Source organism: Muntiacus reevesi, chromosome X, assembly GCF_963930625.1.
Source record: "Muntiacus reevesi chromosome X, mMunRee1.1, whole genome shotgun sequence".
Classification (NCBI taxonomy): domain Eukaryota; kingdom Metazoa; phylum Chordata; class Mammalia; order Artiodactyla; family Cervidae; genus Muntiacus; species Muntiacus reevesi.
This window is the reverse complement of record NC_089271.1, coordinates 113113045-113134649: the sequence shown is the minus strand read 5'-3', so window position 1 is coordinate 113134649 and position 21605 is coordinate 113113045. Positions and strand designations below refer to the sequence as shown.

The 21605-nt window shown below is 40.4% G+C and overlaps 1 non-coding gene across 1 annotated transcript; it reads right to left on the bottom strand.

Annotated features, from left to right (window-relative positions):
- Window positions 1-9562: 9562 nt before the first annotated feature.
- LOC136154977 (small nucleolar RNA SNORA26) lies at window positions 9563-9685 on the bottom strand. The gene has a single exon (XR_010660671.1). It is a non-coding gene; the product is annotated as a small nucleolar RNA SNORA26 (small nucleolar RNA).
- Window positions 9686-21605: the final 11920 nt, after the last annotated feature.

Here is a 21605-nt window from a genome sequence, read left to right as displayed (position 1 = left end):
AAAGGCACAGCAAGTTTTTCAAGACTTTCCTTATGTAACCTTGGTGATTCCCTCACATAAGCTCACTATTCCTTGACCTGCTGCTCTCTAGATACCATACCTACTTCAGATCCCGGCTCTGCCCCTCCAAACTGCACTTGGGTTCATCTCTGGTCTCTAACTCCACCATCTTCTTAATATGGTCTTCTACTGTGGCCTAGAGTTCTAAATATTCATGCCCTGTTTTCCTACTGGAAAAAGCTCTGACAGATCCTCAAACAAGTCAGATACCAAGCTACAGTCTTATTCATTAGCACACTACATTGCAACTAGGAAGGCAATGAGAGAGCTGCAACTTGGAAATACACACACACAGATTAACTTTCATCTTTTGTTTAGAGCTAAGTGGCCCATTTGGGATTGAATCTATGACCATGGCCTCTTAGGTTCTGGGTTCTAGCCAACTGAGAGCTGACTGGCCCAGTGTGGATTTGCTACAAATAATATCTTCAAGGCACTTCTATATTAGAGCTAAGACAGCCTTTTGTAAAATGGATAGTGTCAAGAACTCATTGGTAACCATGTTGTGTATAATAAACAAGGAATACGTGCATTTGCTTTTCTCAAGCCACTTGAAATCTGCCAGAAGGAAATATTTTAGAAACTGCTCCATGGGCACTCGTTCAAGTGCAGTATGATCAAGCTGAGTTGAGGCACTGAACATCTCAGGACTCCAGAGGGTCTATTTCCTGCTCACTTAATCTCTGGCTGTTTAATAGAAAGAATGTCTTATAATCATCAATGCAATGATTTGCAACTTGAAAGCATCTTATTTTTCTAATTTCAGAGAACTAAACCTATTTGGGGAAGGAGTGATCTTTAAGTATTCCTAGACTTGAACCAACTAAAAATAACCAGTGAAAATAAACACAAAATCAGAAGTCGAAATGTGGTTTACCTTCTGTTGCTACACAACAAGAACCAGAATACAGTAGCCCACCTCCTCTCTGCCTCACTGAAGAAGACATTAGTCCCTAGAAACTCAGTCAGCAACCAAGTGGAATGCAAAATATTTGCTTGGGTGTGGGTGGAGAGCCCTGGAAGGATTCCATTTGCCCCCTGTCCCTGAATACTCCCCACTTAGAGTACCATTTCCTCTTTCTAGTTTTATTCCTCCGAATCCCATAAAGCTTTTCAGCCTTCCAGAGCCCTCTATGAAATAAACATGAGAAATCCTGGAGGGCATCGTAGTATGAAACCTTACATTTATCATGTACCAGGAAGAGGGTGGGCTCGCAAGAGACTTGCTGGCTTGGTTTTCTGGGGAGGAGCTGCTGAGAAGAGAGTCAGGATACTGCCAAAGGTGTGACCATTGGGCTGGCTTGAATGTGGCTAAGTCAGAAATAAGACTGCATAAAACACTTTACTGATCCTACTGGTGCCTGCCATTTCCAGAGGGGACCCCTTTCCTTAAGCAGCTTTGGAGTCCAAATTTGCAGGCTAGGTCCTGACAACTCTATTAAACTGAAAGTTCGGGCCCCAGGCTAACCCTGTGGGGAGCCCAGATCTGTTGCCTTTTTTCAGACCCTCTGGGTGGCTCTTCTGTGCTGACCTCAAACAGCCCCTCTTCTGGGCTGGGTTGTAAGGTCACGACTTGGAGTCCACGTGCATGCGTGCTAAGTCACTTCAGTCATGTCTGACTCTGTGACCTTGTGGAATGTAGCCTGCTAGGCTCCTCTGTCCATATGAATTCTGCTAAATTCTGCCCAGATTCCATGAAGGAAATGCATATCCAGAACAGGCTAAAAGAGAACAGCAAAATTTTGCTCACAAAATCAGGATCTTTTTCTTCATGCTTGAAATCCCAAGCTTTTCTCTCCTTATTTGACAAAAATAGTAACTAGGTCAAATATAGAAAATTCACCACCTCTCCCTTTTATTTACTTCTCCATCTGTGTACAGGCTTCATCAATGATGACAGCAGGAATTGGCTTGGTTTTGGAGCTCTGGTTGGTTAGCTATTTGATGTGAGGAAGCAGCTGGGAGAACACACACACACACAGTTCCCGGGCCCTACTCCAGCACACAAACTCCCACATCCATCAGCCTCTTCCTCATTCACCAAACGAGAGGCTGCTCTGGGAGTTGGTTACAGGACCTTTAGAAGAGATGCCTTCTCTAACTTGCTTTTCAAAAATCATACAGGAGAGATATTTTAATAATGTTATATATTTTTTCCAAATAACAAAAACAAATAAACACCCACTTGACATCACTTGGGAAACACAAAAAAGAAAAACTAAAAGAAGTCATCTATTAGCTAACTACTAGAAATTAACCTAAATATTAATTTCATTTACGTATTTCTAGGTTTTTCTGTACATACCTATGAAAATAAAGAAAAAACAAGTTATTTTCCATCTCCCCACCCTTTCCAGTTTTTCCTAAGCAGGGCAGATGCTGAGGAAGTCACTGAATCATGCCTCACATCTCCTGTACTCAACAAAGCAAAGATAGGCCAGACATGGCCTATCTTTTTCTGCCTAAGAAGGAACTAGAGCTTTGCTGACCAATATGGTGGCCCATGGCCACATATGGGTAATTAAGTTTAAATACCTTAGAATAAAAATTAAAATATATTTCCTCAGTTACACCAGCCATATTTCAGAAGCTTCTTAGCCACATGTGGTTTACTTAAATCAATTACAATTACAGAAACATATAAACTTATTTTCTCAATCGTACCAGTTCCACTTCAAGTGCTCACGAGCCATGTGTGGTTAGTGACCACCATCTTGGACAGAGAAGTTTACAGAACCTTTTGATCATTACAGAACATTCTGTTGGTTAATGCTTGACTAGGGCATCACAGAAGGCTGCACGGTGGTGGCAGTGGTCATGGTGTTGGTAGAGGAGTAAGAAGAGGAGGAGGAGACATTGGCAATAGGAAAGGGGAGAGTCTCTGAAGAGGTTTGAGAGGAAGGGAAGAGAGAGAAGTGGCTGCAGAAGGACATTAAACTTTGACAAGGGAGAAATGTTTGAAGTGAAAGTAAATGAGAAGGTTTTACTATTTCATATGTGAAATAACTCTTCCCCTACTCCACCTTGTCATGAAATTGTAGATAAAACTCACAGCATTTGTCTATTTTTAGACTTGGATTTGTGGGCGTTTGTATTTTAATGTGATATATGTCACTGACCTCAAAGTGGACACCTGGTGGAAACAAGACAGGCCGACATTTGGGTTATATATGCATCTATAAAATACACAAAAGAAGATTTTAATAGAAGGTATATTGTCTTACCCCTTGACATTTTTTCCCTTGCACTATAACAAGCATTTCTTGTGTTCATTCTTTACACAGACACAAAATATATACATAATTAAATGCACACAAACATTCACGCATTCCTTCAGGCTGTTATTTCTACAAGTCAAATATACTGGATTAGAAAATATGCACTTTTTTAAGCTCCCAACACATACTGATATATTTATCATAATTGTCAGTAGTAATGTATGACCATTCCCATTTCCTCACGACCTCCTCAAACATACATATTTTCATTCTTTTTATTTTTGTTGTTTTCGAAGCAAAAACAGTATTTATTTTAATTGGAAACACTTCCAAAGTTTCTCCAAACAAGGGCAGAAAGAGCAATGCCAATGCCGATAGTTTAATATAACCTTTAGCTTCTCAAAGCACAGTGAAAACCCTCTCCATGGAACTCAGAAGGGGCACCTGGAACCAATAATTCAATTTGAACAAATCTCTTCTGACTCTCATCTCCAAATTACTTGATGCCTCTATGAGAACACTTAGCAATCTGCTTGCCCTTGACATATTTACATGCATCTCCATTGGCCCTCACTGGACCAGGATAATAGCTAATTCCCCTATAAAACACATCTGGAACTCAGCACAGTGTTTCATATACAAAAAGAGTGAATGGTGGATATACAGAGTTGAATCAAGGTGCTTTTGCACTTCCTTGAAACCCTGAGCTCCTGGTGGGAAACACGGGGCTGATGAACTGGAAGTGTTAGAAGAAGTGGATCTGAGTCCTGGCTCTACTGTGTACCACCTGTCTTTGAACCTCAGCTTCTCCATTTTTATAAAATGAGAAAGTGGGCCTAGATGATATTTCTGGTCCATTCCAGATGGAACACAATTCTATTCCTGAGTGGTCCTGAGTGTCTGCAGGGATTGGAGTTGGAGGGGATGAAAGGTGTTTTGTGTGGGTCCTCATGTGAGCATGTGCACATGAGAGTGTTTGCAGGGAGAGAGAAGGTGTGAATAATGGATGTGTTCTCCTCTCTGCTGGGAGTCCTTAGAGATAAGAGAAAAGGAGAAGAGGCAGCAACAGGTTTGAACACCAATTAGATAAGGCTTTAGGATACACAAGCCCATTCTAATTATTTGGGGATGCCTGCTCTGGGTTACTGGGGGAAAAGTTCCCACGATGCTGTGTGAAGCTGAAGGTCATCTTAAAGTGCCAATGTTTGCACTGTTCTTTCCCTAGAGAAGTAGCAACCGGGAAAAAAGTCTGGGTAGCTTAGTTCTTGATTAAAAGCAGGAACAGAATTTTCAACATGAATTAGGAGTCCCCTGTGGCTGACATTGAATGGGTCTATTATTAACAGCCTCTATTCTAATTACCAGTTCGGAAAAAAAGCTTTATGCCACTGACAGAATACTACTACATCAGTGGAATGTCTTGAAGTCATGGCCTCAAGAATAAATGACTGCTTGGCTTGTAGTTGGAGATTTTGTGTGCTAGTAAGGCTTTGCAGAAGGCCATGTCTCTATCCTGATAAAGAGACAGTCATTTAATATGGTACCACAACCATCCAACATTCTGGTCACAGAGAAGCTGGCTTTTTTAGGCACAAACATGAAGCCAGAATCGTACTATGTAACTGTCAGCCTGAGAGAGCCTGCTCCTCTGCCTTGTTTTGTCACATTTGAGGTCATTTGAATCAGGGAGCTTTTTTGTAGATTTATTGTGAAGAATCACCCGCTGCAGAATTTGAGAACACAAAGGACACTGGAAATCAAGTTCACATTGATGGGTTAGCTGATGTACTCAGAGCAAAAGAGATTTTTCCCAAGGTCACAGAGCTGTCTTCCTGGAAGCTTCCTAGGATGGCTGCTTCCTGACTGTAAACCACTTGCCACAGCTCCAAACCATATTTGAGGTCCATTTGCATTAGCACCAAAACCATCAGGATTCTAGTACTGTCAAGAGTTCAAAGGACCTCATTTCAGTCACTGAGCACTTCCAGATTTCCCTTTATTTGTAGATCATCCAATGTATAAAAGACTAGGAACCATTTTACTCCTCTCTGTTGAGAAATTTTTTAAAAAATGCTCCCTCTTCTCTATCAGCTATATTGTGGAAACACGAAAGCAGAAGTAGCACTCTGTCAAGGGCATCAGTGCCAATCATGAATTTTACCAACTCACAGTGCCTTTGAGGCCACATTTTCATTAGTTTAGAAATGTTTAATATTCATATCAAGAAAAAAAAGATCAATCAAAACCATATTCTATCAAGTCAGGCAGCTGTAAGTGACTGAGCCAGGACCAGAAATCCAGGTCTATTTGACTCCACAGAGACCAGATGAGAAATAATTTTCATTATTTCTGGAACTTGGGCAATGACTGTAGGAAGAAGAGGAACAGGCAGCTCTAAGATAGAATCATCAGGACTAATGGATCTATATTAATTCAATAATTATGCATCCCACAGATATTTATTGAGCCCTTTGTTATGTATCAAGCTTGTGCTAGGGGATGTAAATGGAATTATGAACCAGATAGACACAGTTTGAACTCTCAGATTGAAAAACAGCAATAGGTAATCTTAGGCACTTAAGAAGCCTGATGTTCTATACCTCTGTCTTCCTGCTTTATAGCATCTACTTCACTATTTGTCTTAAGTGGGATGATTGCAATTAATCATGGTCCAGGGGAAATAAATCACTATTTCATTTTTGTCCTTTGAGCTGATTCTTAAAGTAGCCCACATGCCCTCAATTACAGATTTTCTTATTTCTGCCTGCATTATTGAATGTTCTGAGAAAGCGAAGGAAAAAGGAAGACAATAGCTTCCTTCTACCACGAGAGTAAAACCTCATTCTGTGTATAACCCCCAAATTTACTCCTAGCCCCAACCACCTTCCTGACTCCTAGTTCTAAATTTCCAGGTTTCTGCTGGCCATCTTCACCTGTCTCTGATGTTGTGCTTCACAGTTCTGTGAATGACAAATTGTCATTCTCCCAGACTTGCATGCTTTGTGTGTGCATTCTCAGTTTTCTTCTACTCTTTGCCATCCCATGGACTATACCGGCCAGGCTCCTCTGTCCATGGATTTTCCAGGCAAGAATACTGAAGTGGGTTGCCATTTCCTCCTCCAGTGGATCTTCCAAACCGGGGATGAAACCCACCTCTCCTACATTGGCAGGCAGATTCTTTACAATGGAACCATCAGGGAAGCCCTATTCTCCCAGTCATCCAGGCCCAAAGACTCACCGTTGATTCCTCTCTTCTCCATGCTTTGTTGTTGCTGTTTAGTTGCTAAGTCATGTCTGACCCTTTGTGACCCCATGGACTGCAGCATGCCAGGCTTTCCTGTCGTTTACTATCTCCTGGAGTTTGCTCAAACTCAAGTTCATTGAGTTGGTGATGCCATCCAACCACCTCATCCTCTCTTGCCCCCTTCTTTTCCTGCCCTCAATCTTTCCCAGTGTCAGGGTCTTTTCCAGTGAGTCGGCTTTTCACATCAGGTAGTCAAAGTATTGGAGCTTCAGCTTCAGCATCTGTCCCTCCAACGAATATTCAGGGGTGATTTCCTTTAGAGTTGACTGGTTTGATCTCCTTGCTATCCAAGAGACTCTTAAGAGTCTTCTATAGCACCACAGTTTGAAAGCATCAGTACTTTGGCATTCAGCCTTCTTTATGGTCCAAACCACACATCCATACATGACTACCAGAAGAACCTTATCTTTGACTATACAGACATTTTTGACCAGACAATGTCTCTACTTTTTAATATGCTGTCTAAGTTTGTCATAGTTTTTCTTCCAAAGAGCAAGCATCTTTTAATTTCAGGATTGCTACCACCATCCACAGTGATTTTGGAGCCCAAGAAAATAAAATCTGTCATCGTTTCTACTTTTCCCCCTTCTATTTGCCCTGAAGTGAAGGGACCAGATGCCATGATCTTAGTTTTTTTGAATAATGAATTTCAAGCCAGCTTTTTCACTCTCCTCTTCCACCCTCAAGAGGCTCTTTAGTTCCTCTTCACTTTCTGCCATTAGAGTGGTATCATCTGCATATCTGAGGTTACTGATTTTTCTCCCTGCAATCTTGATTCCAGCTTGTGATTCATCTAGCCTGGCATTTCACATGATGTACTCTGCATATCAGTTAAGTAAACAGGGGGACAATATACAGTCTTGTCATATTTCTTTACCAATTTAGAAACAGTCAGTTGTTCCATGTAAGGTTCAAAGTGTTGCTTCTTGACCTGCATACAGGATTCTCAGGAGACAGGTGGAGTGGTCTGGTAGTCTCATCCCTTTAAGAATTTTCCACAGTTTGTTGGAATCCTCACAGTCAAAAACTTTCACGAAGTCAATGAAGCAGAAGTAGATGTTTTTAAGAATTCGCTTGCATTATATATGATCCAATGAATGTTGGCAATTTGATCTCTACTTCCTCTGCCTTTTCTAAACCCAGCTTGTACATCTGGAATTTCTCAGTTCACATTCTGCTGAAGTCTAGCTTGAAGGATTTTGAGCATTTCTTTACTAGCATGTAAAATGAGTGCAATTGTATGATAGTTTGAACATTCTTTGACTGTAGCCATGAAATTAAAAGACACTTACTCCTTGGATGGAAAGTGATGACCAACCTAGATGGCATATTAAAAAGCAGAGACATTACTTTGTCAACAAAGGTCCCTCTAGTCAAGGCTATGGTTTTTCCAGTAGTCATGTATGGATGTGAGAGTTGGACTATAAAGAAAGCTGAGCACCGAAGAATTGATGCTTTTGAACTGTGGTGTTGGAGAAGACTCTTGAGAGTCCCTTGGACTGCAAGGAGGTCCAACCAGTCCATCCGAAAGGAAATCAGTCCTGAATGCTCATTGGAAGGACTGATGTTGAAGCTGAAACTCCAATAATTTGGCCTGATGAGAAGAACTGACTCATTTGAAAAGACCCTGATGCTGGGAAAGATTGAAGGCAGGAGGAGAAGGGGATGACAGAGGATCCAATGGTTGGAGGCATCACCAACTCAATGGACATGAGCTTGAGTAAACTCCAGGAGTTGGTGATGCACAGAGAGGCCTGGCATGCTGTAATTTGTGGGATCGCAAAGAGTCAGACACGACTGAGCGATTGAACTGAACTAAACTTGAACATTCTTTGGCATTGCCTTTCTTTGGGATTGGAATGCAAACTCACCTTTTCCAGTCCTGTGGCCACTGCTGATGCTTCCAAATTTGCTGGCATATTGAATGCAGCACTTTCACGAAATCATCTTTTAGGATTTTTAAATAGCTCAGCTGGAATTCTATTACCTCCACTAGCTTTGTTTGTAGTAATGTTTACTAAGGCCCACTTGACTTCATATGCCAGGATGTCTGGCTTTAGGTGAGTGACCACTCCAACGTGGTTATCTGGGTCATTAAGACCGTTTTTGTATAGTTCTTCTGTGTATTCTTGCCACCTCTTCCTAATCTCTTCAGCTTCTGTTTGGTCCTTACAGTTTCTGCCCTTTATCATGCCCATTCTTCCATGAAAATTTCCCTTGATATCTCCAGTTTTCTTGAAGAGATCTCTAGTCTTTCCCATTCTATAGCTTTCCTCTACTTCTCTGCATTATTCATTGAAGAAGGGCTTGTTATCTCTCCTTGCTCTTCTCTGGACCTCTGCATTCAGTTGGACATATCTTTCCCTTTCTCCCTTGCCTTTTGCTTCTCTTCTTTCCTCAGTTATTTGTAAGGCCTCCTCAGACAACCACTTTGCCACCTTTCATTTCTTTTTCTTTGGGATGATTTTGGTCACCACCTCCTGTACAATGGTACAAACCTTTGTCCATAGTTCTTCAGGCACTTTATTGACCAGATCTAATGCCTTGAGTTTGTTTGTCGCCTCCTCTGTATAATCATAAGGTATTTTATTTAGGTCATACCTGAATGGCCCAGTGGTTTCCCCCATTTTCTTCAATTTAAGTCTGAATTTGGCAATAAGGAGCTGACGATCTGAGCCACAGTCAGCTCCAAGTCTTGTTTTTGCTGACTATATAGAGCTCTCCATCTTAGGCTACAAAGAACATAATCAATCTGATTTCAGTATTGACCATCTGGTGATGTTCATGCATAAAGTCATCTCTTGTGTTGTTGGAAAAGGGTGTTTGCCATGACAGATGTGTTCTCTTGACAAACTCTGTTAGCCTTTACCCTGCTTCATTTTCTTTTTATTGTCAAACCAAAGGTCAAGTTTAAATTTAATGACTTTGGTATTAACTATACACATACTAGCAAGTGCTAAGACTTAAAATCTTCCGGTTCAGTTGTGACTCCAGACAGGATCCAGAGAGGAGTTCTAAAAATCTATTCTCTGTGTTTTATGGAGACTTCCTTTACCCTCCTGTGTTAGCCTCTTAAGGCACTACGTCAGCCTTAAAAGGGCACTGGAAAGGGCGAACCCTGCTTCATTTTGTACTCCACGGCCAAGCTTGCCTGTAACTCCAGGTATCTCTTGACTTCCTACTTTTGCATCCTGATCCCCTATGATGAAAGGACATCTTTTTTGGTGTTAGTTATAGAAAGTATTGTAGGTCTTCATAGACCCGGTCAACTTCAGCTGCTTTGGCATTGGTGGTAGGGGCATAGATTTGGATTACTGTAATGTTGAATGGTTTACCTTGGAAACAAATCAAGATCATCCTGTCATTTTTGAGATTGCACCCAAGTGCTGCATCTCAGACTTTTGTTGACTATGAGTGGCTACTCCATTTCTTCTAAGTGATTCTTGCCCACAGTAGTAGATATAATGGTCATCTGAATTAAATTTGCCTATTCCCGTCCATTTTAGTTCACTGATTCCTAAAATGTTGATGTTCACTCTTGCCACCTCCTGCTTGATCATGTCCAATTTACCTTGATTCATGGACTTAACATTCCAAGTTCCTATGCAATGTTGTTCTATACAGCATCAAACTTTACTTTCACCACCAGACACATCCACAACTGAGCATCATTTCTGCTTTGGCACAAGACACTTCATTCTTTCTGGAACTATTTCTTTGCTCTTCCCCAGTAGAATATTGGACACCCACTGACCTAGGGACCTCGTTTTCATATCCTTTTGCCTTTTCATACTGTTCGTGGAGTTCTCATGGCAAGAATACTGGAGTGGCTTGGCATTCCCTTCTCCAGTGGACCACATTTTGTCAGAACTCTATACCATGACCTGTCTGTCTTGGATGGCCCTGCATGGCATGGCTCATAGTTTCATTGAGTTACTCAAGTTCCTTTGCCATGACATGGCTGTGATCCATGAAGGGGCTTCTCCTTGCTCCCCACCTCTATTTAACTGCCATGTCTTCGCTAGTATACCTTCAGAGTATCTGGCCCATTTGTCCCATCTCTAACATCTGAATGGACTTTTGTGGCTAATGTCTGTCAGTTGACTGGGTTAAGGGATGTTCAGAGAGCTGGTAAACATGATTTCTGGGCACATCTGTGTTTCTGGAAGAGATTAGCATTTTAACCAGTAGACTAGAGAAGATTGCTCTCCTTAATACAGGCGGGCATCATCCAATCTGTTGAGGGTCTGAATAGAACAAAAAGGTAGAGGAAGGATGAATTGCCTCTCTCTAATCTGGGACATCTATCTTCTATTGCCTTTGAACATCTGATTCTTGAACTCCTGATTCTTGGACCTTCGGACTTGGACTTCACCTTACATCATCAGCTCTCCTGGTTCTCAGGCCTTCAGATCAGAGCCGAATCACACTACCGGCTTTCCTGGTTCTCCAACTTGCAGACAGCAGATTGTGGGACATCTTGATCTCTAAAATCACATTAGCCAGTTCCTATAACCAATCTATTTATCTATCTATCGAATCCTGAATAATACGAGGACTGAGATTCAAGACAAGACTAGTGACCTGCCCAGGATCACACTGTTCATGGACAGCAGTTCATATATATCTGATATCAAAGCACATATTCAGGCACTATGGCAGCTAAAAAACCTTCTTAACTCTCACTTGTTCAACTTTAATGCCCTAATGAAGTTTCTCTTCAGCCTTCACTACAAAAAGTTTTCAGATTAGTCTTGCTAAAGCATGGCTTCTACTAAAAGCTTCTTCATTGCTCTTTAAATCTTAGCAGTTTTTCATTGATTGGCATATCCTAGGAATAAAAACCAGGTCAAAATGGCTTAACCATAGTAAGTGTAAGAATATGTTTTCATCATCCTGGTATCTTCTTATGCCTGGAATAGTGTTCAACTCATAAAAGGTACAGAGAAGGCAATGGCAACCCATTCCAGTACTCTTGCCTGGAAAATCCCATGGATGGAGGAGCCTGGTAGGCTACAGTCCATGGGGTCGCTGAGAATTGGACACAGCTGAGCGACTTCACTTTCACTTTTCACTTTCATGCATTGGAGAAGGAAATGGCAACCCACTCCAGTGTTCTTGCCTGGAGAATCGCAGGGACGGGGAGCCTGGTGGGCTGCTGTCTATGCGGTTGCACAGAGTTGGACACGACTGAAGCGACTTAGCAGCAGCAGCAGCAGCAGCATGAAAGGCATACCAATAGTTTTACTTCTGCAGCACCCCTGCAGTCAGGATGTCTAGAGTTCCACAGGTGTGCCTCATCTACCCAGCTGGCATGTAAGCTCTTTGAGGTCAGGTGCCATGGTTTCTATGTCTTTGTAGCTACCTCTCAGTGTCCATGGAGAAAAAGAAACATTTAGTACTCAGGAGAGAGGGGTTAAATAATGCACAGAAGAGCTGCTTCTTTCTTCCAGCTGTCCTGAAGCGTTCTTGTGTATAGAATAGACCAATGCTGCCCCCAAACATTCCAGCTGGAAAATTTGCAAGTGCTTACTTGCCCACATTCAGCATTCTGTTTGCTCCCACCGACCCCCAACATTTACCCCACCCTTACTTTTATCTACTGCCTTGTACATTACTTAAAATAAGGTCAATGTTACTTTCTTGAAGGCAAGCACTACATCTCACTTACCTTGGTGCTTTGCCTTCTCTCAAAGTACCCAGTGTGTTACTTCTGGTGCATACTAAGAAAGCAATCAACACTTGTAAAAACAAAAACACAACAGTGATGGGTTAACAGCAGCTATACCACAAGCCGTGGACATTTATGCTGGTTTGCCATTCTTCCAAATGGATCATATACGAAATGGAATTCTTCATATCATATCCCAAATGGAACTCTCCTACAACTGTTGGTGGGAATGTAAGTTGGTGCAGCCACTATAAAGAACAGTATGAAGGTTCCTTAAAAAACTAAAAATAGAACTACTATACGACCCAGAAATCCCACTCCTAGCAAATATCTGGGGAAAACTATAACTCAAAAAGATACATGCGGGAGGTGGGAGGGGGGATCGGGATGGGGAATACATGTAAACCCATGGCTAATTCATGTCAATGTATGACAAAAACCACTACAATATTGTAAAGTAATTAGCCTCCAACTAATAAAAATAAATGAAAAAAAAAAGATACATGCACCCCAATGCCCATTGCAGCACTATTTACAACAGCCAGGACATGGAAGCAACCTAAATGTCCATCAATAGAGGAATTGATAAAGAAGATGTGGTACATGTATACAGTGGAATATTACTCAGCCATAAAGAAGAACAAAATAGTGCCATTTGCAGAGACGTGGATGGAGACTGTCATACAGGGTGAAGAAAGTCAGAAAGAGAAAAACAAATATTGTCTAATATTGCTTATATGTGGAATCTAGAAAAATGATACAGATGAACTTATTTGGAAAGCAGAAATAGAGACATAGATGTAGAGAATAGACTTATAGATATCATGGTGGGGAGGGGATGGATGGGGTCAATTGGGAGATTGGGATTGACATATATACACTATTATGTATAAAATAGATAACTAACAAGAACCTACTGTATAGCACAGGGAACTCTACTTAGTGCTTTGTGGTGACCAAAATGGGAAGGAAATCCAAAAAAGAGTGGACAAATGTATATGTAGAGCTGATTCATTTTACTGTACAGCAGAAACTAAGACAATACTGTAAAGCAACTGCACTCAAAAAATTAAAACTATGTATGAAGGACAGAAACAGTATGGACCTAACAGAAGCAGAAGACATTAACAAGAGGTGGTAAGAAGACACAGAAGAACTATACAAAAAAGGTCTTAGTGACCCAGATAACTGTGATGGTGTGATCGCTTACCTAGAGTCAGACATCCTAGAGTGCAAAGTCAAGTGGACCTTAGGAAGCATTACTACAAACAAAGCTAGTGGAGGTGACAGAATTCCAGCTGAGCTATTTCAAATCCTAAAGGATGATGCTGTAAAAGTGCTGCACTCAATATCCCAGCAAATTTGAAAAACTCAGCGATGGCCACAGGACTAGAAAAGGTCAGTTTTCATTCCAATCCCAAAGAAATACAATGTAAAGAATGTTGAAACTACTGCATATTGCACTCATCTCACACACAAGCAAGTAATGCTCAAAATTCTCCAAGCTAGGCTTCAACAGTACATGAATTGAGAAATTTCAGATGTTCAAGTTAGATTTAGAAAAGGCATAGGAACCAGAGATCAAATTGCCAACATCCGTTGGATCATAGAAAAAGCAAGAGAGTTCCAGAAAAACATCTGCTTCATTGACTATGCTAAAGCCTTTGACCGTGTGTATCACAACAAACTGTGGAAAATTCTTCAAGAGATGGGAATACCAGACCACCTTACCTGCCTCCTGAGAAATCTGTATGCAGGTCAAGAAGCAACAGTTAGAACCAGACATGGAACAACGGACTGGTTCCAAATTGGGAAAGGAGTGTGTCAAGGCTGTATCTTGTTACCCTGCTTATTTAACTTATGTGCAGAGTACATCAAGAGAAATGCCGGGCTGGATGAAGCACAAGCCAGTATCAAGGTTGCCAGGAGAAATATAAATAACCTCAGATATGCAGATGACACAATCCTTAAGGCAGAAAGCAAAGAGGAACTAAAGAGCCTCTTGATGAGGGTGAAAGACGACAGTGAAAAAGCTGGCTTAAAACTCAACATTCAAAAAAAGAAGATATGGCATCCAGTCCCATCTTCATAGCAAGTAGATGGGGAAACAATGGAAACAGTGAGAAACTTTATTTTCATGGGTTCCAAAATCACTGCAGATGATGACTGCAACCATGAAATTGAAAGACTCTTGCTCCTTGGAAGAAAAGCTATGACAAACCTAGACAGCATATTAAAAAGCAGAGACATCACTTTGCCTGTAAAGGTCCATCTAGTCAAAGCTATGGTTTTTCCAGTAGTCATGTTTGGATGGAGAGTCAGACTGTAAAGAAAGCTGAGAGCACCAAAGAATTGATGCCTTTGAACTGTGGTGTTAGAGAAGACTCTTGAGAGTGTCCCTTGAACTGCAAAGAGATACAATCAGTCAATCCTAAAATAAATCAGTCCTGAATATTTGTTGGAGGTACTGATGCTGAAGCTGAAGCTCAAATACTTTGGCCAACTGATGCGAAGAACTGACTCATTGGAAAAGACCCTGATGCTGGGAAATATTGAAAGCAGGAGAAGAAGGGGACAACAGAGGATGTGATGGCTGAATGGCATCACTGACTTTATGGACATGAGTTTGAGTAAGCTCCAGGAGTTGGTGATGGACAGGGAAGCCTGGCATGCTGCAGTCCATGGGGTTACAAAGAGTCGGACACAACTGAGTGACTGAACTGAACTGATAGAGGCAGCAATGATTTGAGGTGGGGATAAGAGGATATTCAAGAGACTCAGTCTTTGCAAAGTAGGAGAGGTCATTTGCTAAGGATGTATTGGGTGGGTGGAGTTTGAGGAGAGGAGAGGAGATCTGCAATAACTGGTGTCAGGAACTCCTTTGGGTGTGGACAATATTAAACTCTGCATCAGGGATCCTGAATCAACATGACATCCTTAAATAAAAGTCCCATTTTTTGTAGTTTTTGAAAAATGACTATTGAGGCTGAATAAATTAAAAATTCATTCTGCACGATTCATGGATATAAAGATGGATGTTCTTTGAGTAGAGTGGCCCACTTATACAGATGCCACTTATAGGAGAGTTAGGACACATTTCCTCTTCAAAAAAATATCACAATTCTAGATATAGTGTGAGGTGATTCTTCTTTGCAGTTCTTCCACTACAATATCCCATAGGATGGGATAGAAAGTTAATTTGTACTTTTTAGTCTTTATCATTATTATTAAGTTTTCTTGTAGAAATAGGCCCACAACCCATATTTTTGTTCTAGTCTCTTTTAACCTATAGGTTTGCATAGGTCATTTTTTAACCTTTTTTTTTTAAATGAAGACATATAAAACCACAGAAAACAAATGTAGAGCTTAGGGAATTATTATACAAATAATACCTTCGTAAGCACCATCCAGGCTAGAAAACTAGCCATGCCAGAAGCTCCTCCAAATGCCCAATCCTCATACAGCGCCCCCCTCTCTAAATATAACCTCTCTCCTCAATTTTATAGTAATCATTTCCTTAGATTCATATGGTTTACCACCCACCTTCCTCCCTCCTCCAGTCAGTAACTCTTTGTGTCTGTTCACTTGTTGTCAGCCTCTGTATGCCAGATGTTATACTGTAGTACTGTGCTTTTCAAGGTACTGTGCAGTAAGATTAAAATATTTTATTTTTGTGTTTGCTTTTAATGTGTTATATAAGTGAAAAGCATTATAAACCCATTACAGTACAATACTATATAGCTGATTCTATTAGTTGGGTACCTAGGTTAACTTTGTTGGACTAACAAAATTGGACTTATGAATCCACTGTCAGAACAGAACTTGTTTGGATGTAGGGGACTTACTGTATCTGTTTCCCTCTCCAACTTTTATTTGGACCTTCTCTTTCCCTCATCTCTGTTATTCCTACATGTTTAAATTTTATTCAACTACCAGGAGTTATTTCTTCAGTATCACATTCCATCATGGAACGAGATTCCTAGGGCACCAAATTAATGAGGCATAGGGACTATAGAGCTCTGGGCTTCCTTGGTGGCTCAGAGGTTAAAGCGTCTGCCTGCAATGTAGGAGACCTGGGTTCGATCCCTGGGTGGGAAGATCCCCTGGAGAAGGAAATGGCAATCCACTTCGGTATTCTTGCCTGGAGAATCCCATGGATGAAGGAGCCTGGTGGGCTACAGTCCAGGGGGTCGCAAAGAGTTGGACACAATTGAGCGACTTAACATAACTTAGCCCTTTCAGACCTTCTTAACATAGGCTCTTATAACTTAATTTATTTCATTTCTTAAATTTTACATATACTTTTTCATGTATCTCAATAATCTTCATATCCATCATTTTCGTTGGTTTCAAGCAATTCCATTAAGTTGAAATACTATGATTTTATAACCATCCCTCTATTAATGGTTGTTTGGGATGTATCCAGTTTTCCATGATAATAAATAACACATAATGCATTTCTTTTCTGAATTATACCCTTAAAACAAATACCCTGGAGTGAGATTATTCAGTAAAAACATAGGAACATTTTATGACTCTTGATAAAAACTGCTAGATTATTCATCAAATCGACTGAGATAATTTACAGTGTTGCTAGAAATGTAAAAATGTTTCAATTTCCCCAGTAGTTCTAACACTAGTTTTACTGATGTTCCTTTATTGCTGCTAATTTTAGAGTTATAAAGTGACATTTCATCATTTTAATTTGCACCTCTTTTATAGCTGGCAAGACTTAATACTGTTTCCTATATTAATTTACTAATGGTGTTTCATCTTATGTAATGATTCTTAGACCACTGTCCATAGTGAACTTAACATAAATTTATAAAACACAATATATTTTGGAAATGTCATCATATGTATTAAAAGTAATTTTCTATCTTGCCACTTGACTTCTATCTTGGTTTTGTTGTGGTTTAGTTTTATTAATTTTTATTGTATAATCACACTGCTTATCTTTTCCTTTGTAATTCATTTTTCTCCTTTAATCAAACATTATCTCCCTCCCATGACTGAATAAGTGCTCCATTTTCTCCGTTTCCACCATAATTAAATTTTTCTAAATAGTTGGCGTGAATTTTTATTGTGCTGACTGTGATATATTGCATGAGGCATAGGTTTAAGTTAGTGTTTCCCCATGGTAATGTCAAGTTATTTTAACAGCATTTATGCAAATGAACCCTTCCCTGTTGTTTGGTTAAATTTATCTGGACATGTATTGAACTTTTGTGTATGTTGATTTAAGTCTATATTCTTGTTTTCCAGAGGGTACCTAACTGGATTTAAACAGGCTATATTAATAATACTGCTGTTTTAGAAACAAGGGCCATGCTGCAGTGTCATATGATCAAACCTCACAGTGGCAAGTGCTCAAAAGTAGTTCTTTCTCTAAACTTTATTACACTCCCTTCTTTTCCTATTGTCTATAGTGTGTCTTGGAGAAGGAAATGGCAATCCACTCTAGTAGGCTTGCCTGGAAAATTCCATGGACAGGGGGGCCTGGTGGCTTCGGTCCATGGGGTCGCAAAGAGTCGAACATGATTAAGCACACAATACATAGTCGGTCTGTATCTGTCTCTAGAGAGAGAGTTTATAGGTGTGTAGATATCTATAGCTATATAGATATACATCTCCTGTTGATTCTGTTTCTCTGGAGAACAGCTGAAAAGGTGGTAATGTGCTCCTAATGGAGCTACCAGTCCCACTCTGCTGGTTGTCCTTTGTCCCCAACATGATTTTCCTTTGAGCCTTAGCCTAAATGTTACATCCTCAGTGAAGTATCACCTTTTTCTATGCTTTATGGATGGAAAATAGGTGGAGGATGGGTAGAATCAGTATATTCACCCAAAAGCCCTTTCCAGAAATCTCCTTTTGCTGTGCCTATCTTGTTCTCCAGCATCCAACCTCTCTCTGACAGGAGTAAGGAAATGGCGCTGACTGAAAGAATGCTTTGGAGAGCTTGGCCTGACAGCACACTTGCACATGTCCCTTACACTAGGCAGTAGATCTGTTTCCAAAGTGTGAATTGAGTCATAATAAATTTAGCTGTATTTTCCCAATAAGTGCAGTCATAATATATACCCTCCCTGTGGCATCGTTGACAAGTAATTTTGTAAACCAAAATGTTGGTAAAGCAAATACGTTATACATGTTTCAGAGTCATCTGTGATTTTTTGAAATTTTTAAGCTACTCATGCCTCTCCCTGAGCATCTATATGCCTTACTGCGAGGATATTTAAAGAAACTGTAAAAACAGAAAGGAGGAGTGTAGGAATGTGTGTAGTTTCACAGAGCCCCACAGGATAATCTTAAACCTGCCCCTTACACACACACATCACACATCACACATCCACATACATACTCACTCACTCACTGAAAACCCCTGAAGCAAGCAAGGTACAATGATTGCATTCTATAAGTTCACGGTTTTTTCCTTTATTAGGTTTTCTTAAAGCAGAGCCCATCTGTGAAGGATATAGCCAGCCAGCCAGCCCCTCTGATATGCCAAAGAATGTAGACAAATATATAGAGGGTCATCAATAATTTTAAAATTAAATTGAGTCTTCAAAAAATATATTTCCAAATGGAAGACTTTGTCTATTTGGCAGTCTTTGCAGTTGAACTAAACTGGCACACTTTTGAGTTTAGGTGGCAATAAAATAAATGATAGAAAAACTGCTTCAGAGGTGACTTAAGCTTCAGATATTCAGGCTAGGACTCGTGAGACATAATTTCCTACCAGACAATGGGCCTGCAATTAAGATAAATAGCAGCTAGGTGAACACGGTGTCATTTCTTAAGGACCAAGTATCCAGAGAGACATCAGACAGGGGAATCTATATTTATTGAGCTCCTACTATGACTCAGATACTATTCTAGATGTTTTTAAACATTATAGTTTTCACAGAAACCTTGACAAGTAGGGAATATGTTGGCAGATTAGGAAACTGAGGCATGGAGTTTAGAAATTGTCCAGTTTCACTCAGTTCAGTCACTCAGTCGTGTCCAACTCTTTGTGACCCTATGGACTGTAGCTTGCTAGGCCTCCCTATCCATCACCAACTCCTGGAGTTTACTCAAATTCATGTCCATTGAGTCAGTGATGCCATCCAACCATCTAATTCTCAGTCATCCCCTTCTCCTCCTGCCCTCAATCTTTCCCAGCATCAGGGTCTTTTCAAATGAGTCAGTTCTTCACATCAGGTAGCCAAGGTATTGGAGTTTCAGCTTCTGCATCAGTCCTTCCAATGTATATTCAGGACTGATTTCCTTTAAGTTCATATAAATAGCAGGTGGTAAAGACCTGGGGTCCAGGTCTTTCTGATTCAAGGCCCCTGCTTTTAACCATTAAATTGCTAGGTAACCGAAGTCATTTAGCCCCATTGTCAGCTAGAGAGAGAGAGCAGAGGGCTGGCAGCAAATGACACCAGAGTTGGTTGTGGGGGTGGTGATGATCAAGCTTCTTACTGCCTTCTTATCAGCGGCAGAAGCATGGCAGTGGTGGTGGTGGTAGGCCAAGAACGCAGGCAGTAGAGCACAGAGCAATCACGGCCCATGGTGTGGTTGTTCTCAAGTCTATGATGATAATAAGAAGCAAGGAGTATTCGAGCATTGTTGTTGAATTTGTTCAAGCAGTGTTGAATATGTTGATGGCCATTTTTCTTGAGAGAAAGGAGAGGAGTAACACACAAAGTAAGTAAATCAGCCTTCTCAGCACCATCTCTTATCATCTGCCATTTGTCTTAAGAATTAAATCCCAGGAATTCCATGGGGGTCCAGTGGTTGGGACTCCACGATCCTTGGTACATTAAATAATAAGTAAGATCCTACAAGCCATGTGGTGTGGCCAAAGAAAAAAGGAAATTAAATCCATCTCTTACATTCTCCCTTTCAGCACTTCAGACATCCTTCTTTTGGAGGGGGGCATTCTCAACTAAATCTGAACTTTAATCTTCCTGATTCCTGATTTTATCTTCCTTTCTAGAGTCGTGGGCCATGGATTCATACTTGACCTTTATATTGGACTTTTTGGAATTATACTCTATGATAAGCTTTTGTGCACAGCCTCCCCTTTCTTTGCTTTTATCAACACTATGGTAGTCTCTGTCTTTTACACTTATCATTGCTTCTCTTAATTCTAGTATGGTATATCCAAGCTGAGGCTCCTTGAATCACTCACTGACTTTGTCCCTTTGTCCGTTGCTACCATAGAAGGACAGAACATTAAAGGTAAATGACCGATGTTATACACAGTTGGAACACTGGTCTCCAATCTGCGTGTCTCCAATGGGCTCTCTTACAGTTGAAATGTGCCATCACTGCTCTATCTTGCTTTTCTTAGTTTTTATTGGTCTTATGAAGCATCATCCAAACCAGTCATGTATCAATTCAAGAGTTCCATAGTATTCTGCCAAAAACATCATCTCCCAGTTGTATTTTGTCACATTTCTCCTTTGGTCTATGGATTCAGATTGTAAGGAACTTGCGACATTTAACCCTTACAAAGATGAGTTTTTTAGATAAAGCATCTATTACAGCATTCTAATCATGAATTCAACTCTACATATCTCACCAGAACCTACAAGATAATATTAACTTCATATATGACATCTTTAAGATCACTTTGCTCATGATTCCAGACATTGGAAATTAACATCTGAAGTAATGACAAACTGCCTTCATGCTTTTACTTTTAGGATCACTGGGAGACTTCTTCCATTTTTTCCTTCTACAGTGCATAAGCTCAAATGACAGATGGATAAAAATCACATTTGGTCCAGTTAAGTAAGGGGAGGGGATCTGAAGCTTCACCTATACCATTCCCCTCCCACTCCTTCTCCACCATCTGTGTTAGTCCCAAAGGTATTTCCTCAGACTCAGAAAGCTCCACATAGCACAATTTGACATTATCTTATTCTTCCTCCAAAGAATATAGTTCATGACATTTGTCTCCCATGTCATCAACTTCAGTCCAAAACCTTCCCAGTCTAATCAGTGTGACTGTCTCCAACATCTTGGTGACTTAAGTATCCAGAAGAATTGGCAAACATAAATATCCCTACAGTTTAAAAGAGTAATTTACCAGGTCACAACCTCTGGTGGAATATGTACTTTAGGATTATTCAAATCCATTTGCCATGAATCTGTTTTAATCATGCATCCTTCTGCTCTTACAAAATTTCCTAAGCAAAGTACAATTTCCCTTAAAACAATCTCCATTTCAATTACTTGGAAAATCAATCAAGTACTTCAATCCATCTGTAAAATATTCTGTCTAATGGCCATGGTACACTCAATCCCCAGAGATAATAAACTGTATTCTAGCATATCCACTCACTCTGCTTCCACCATT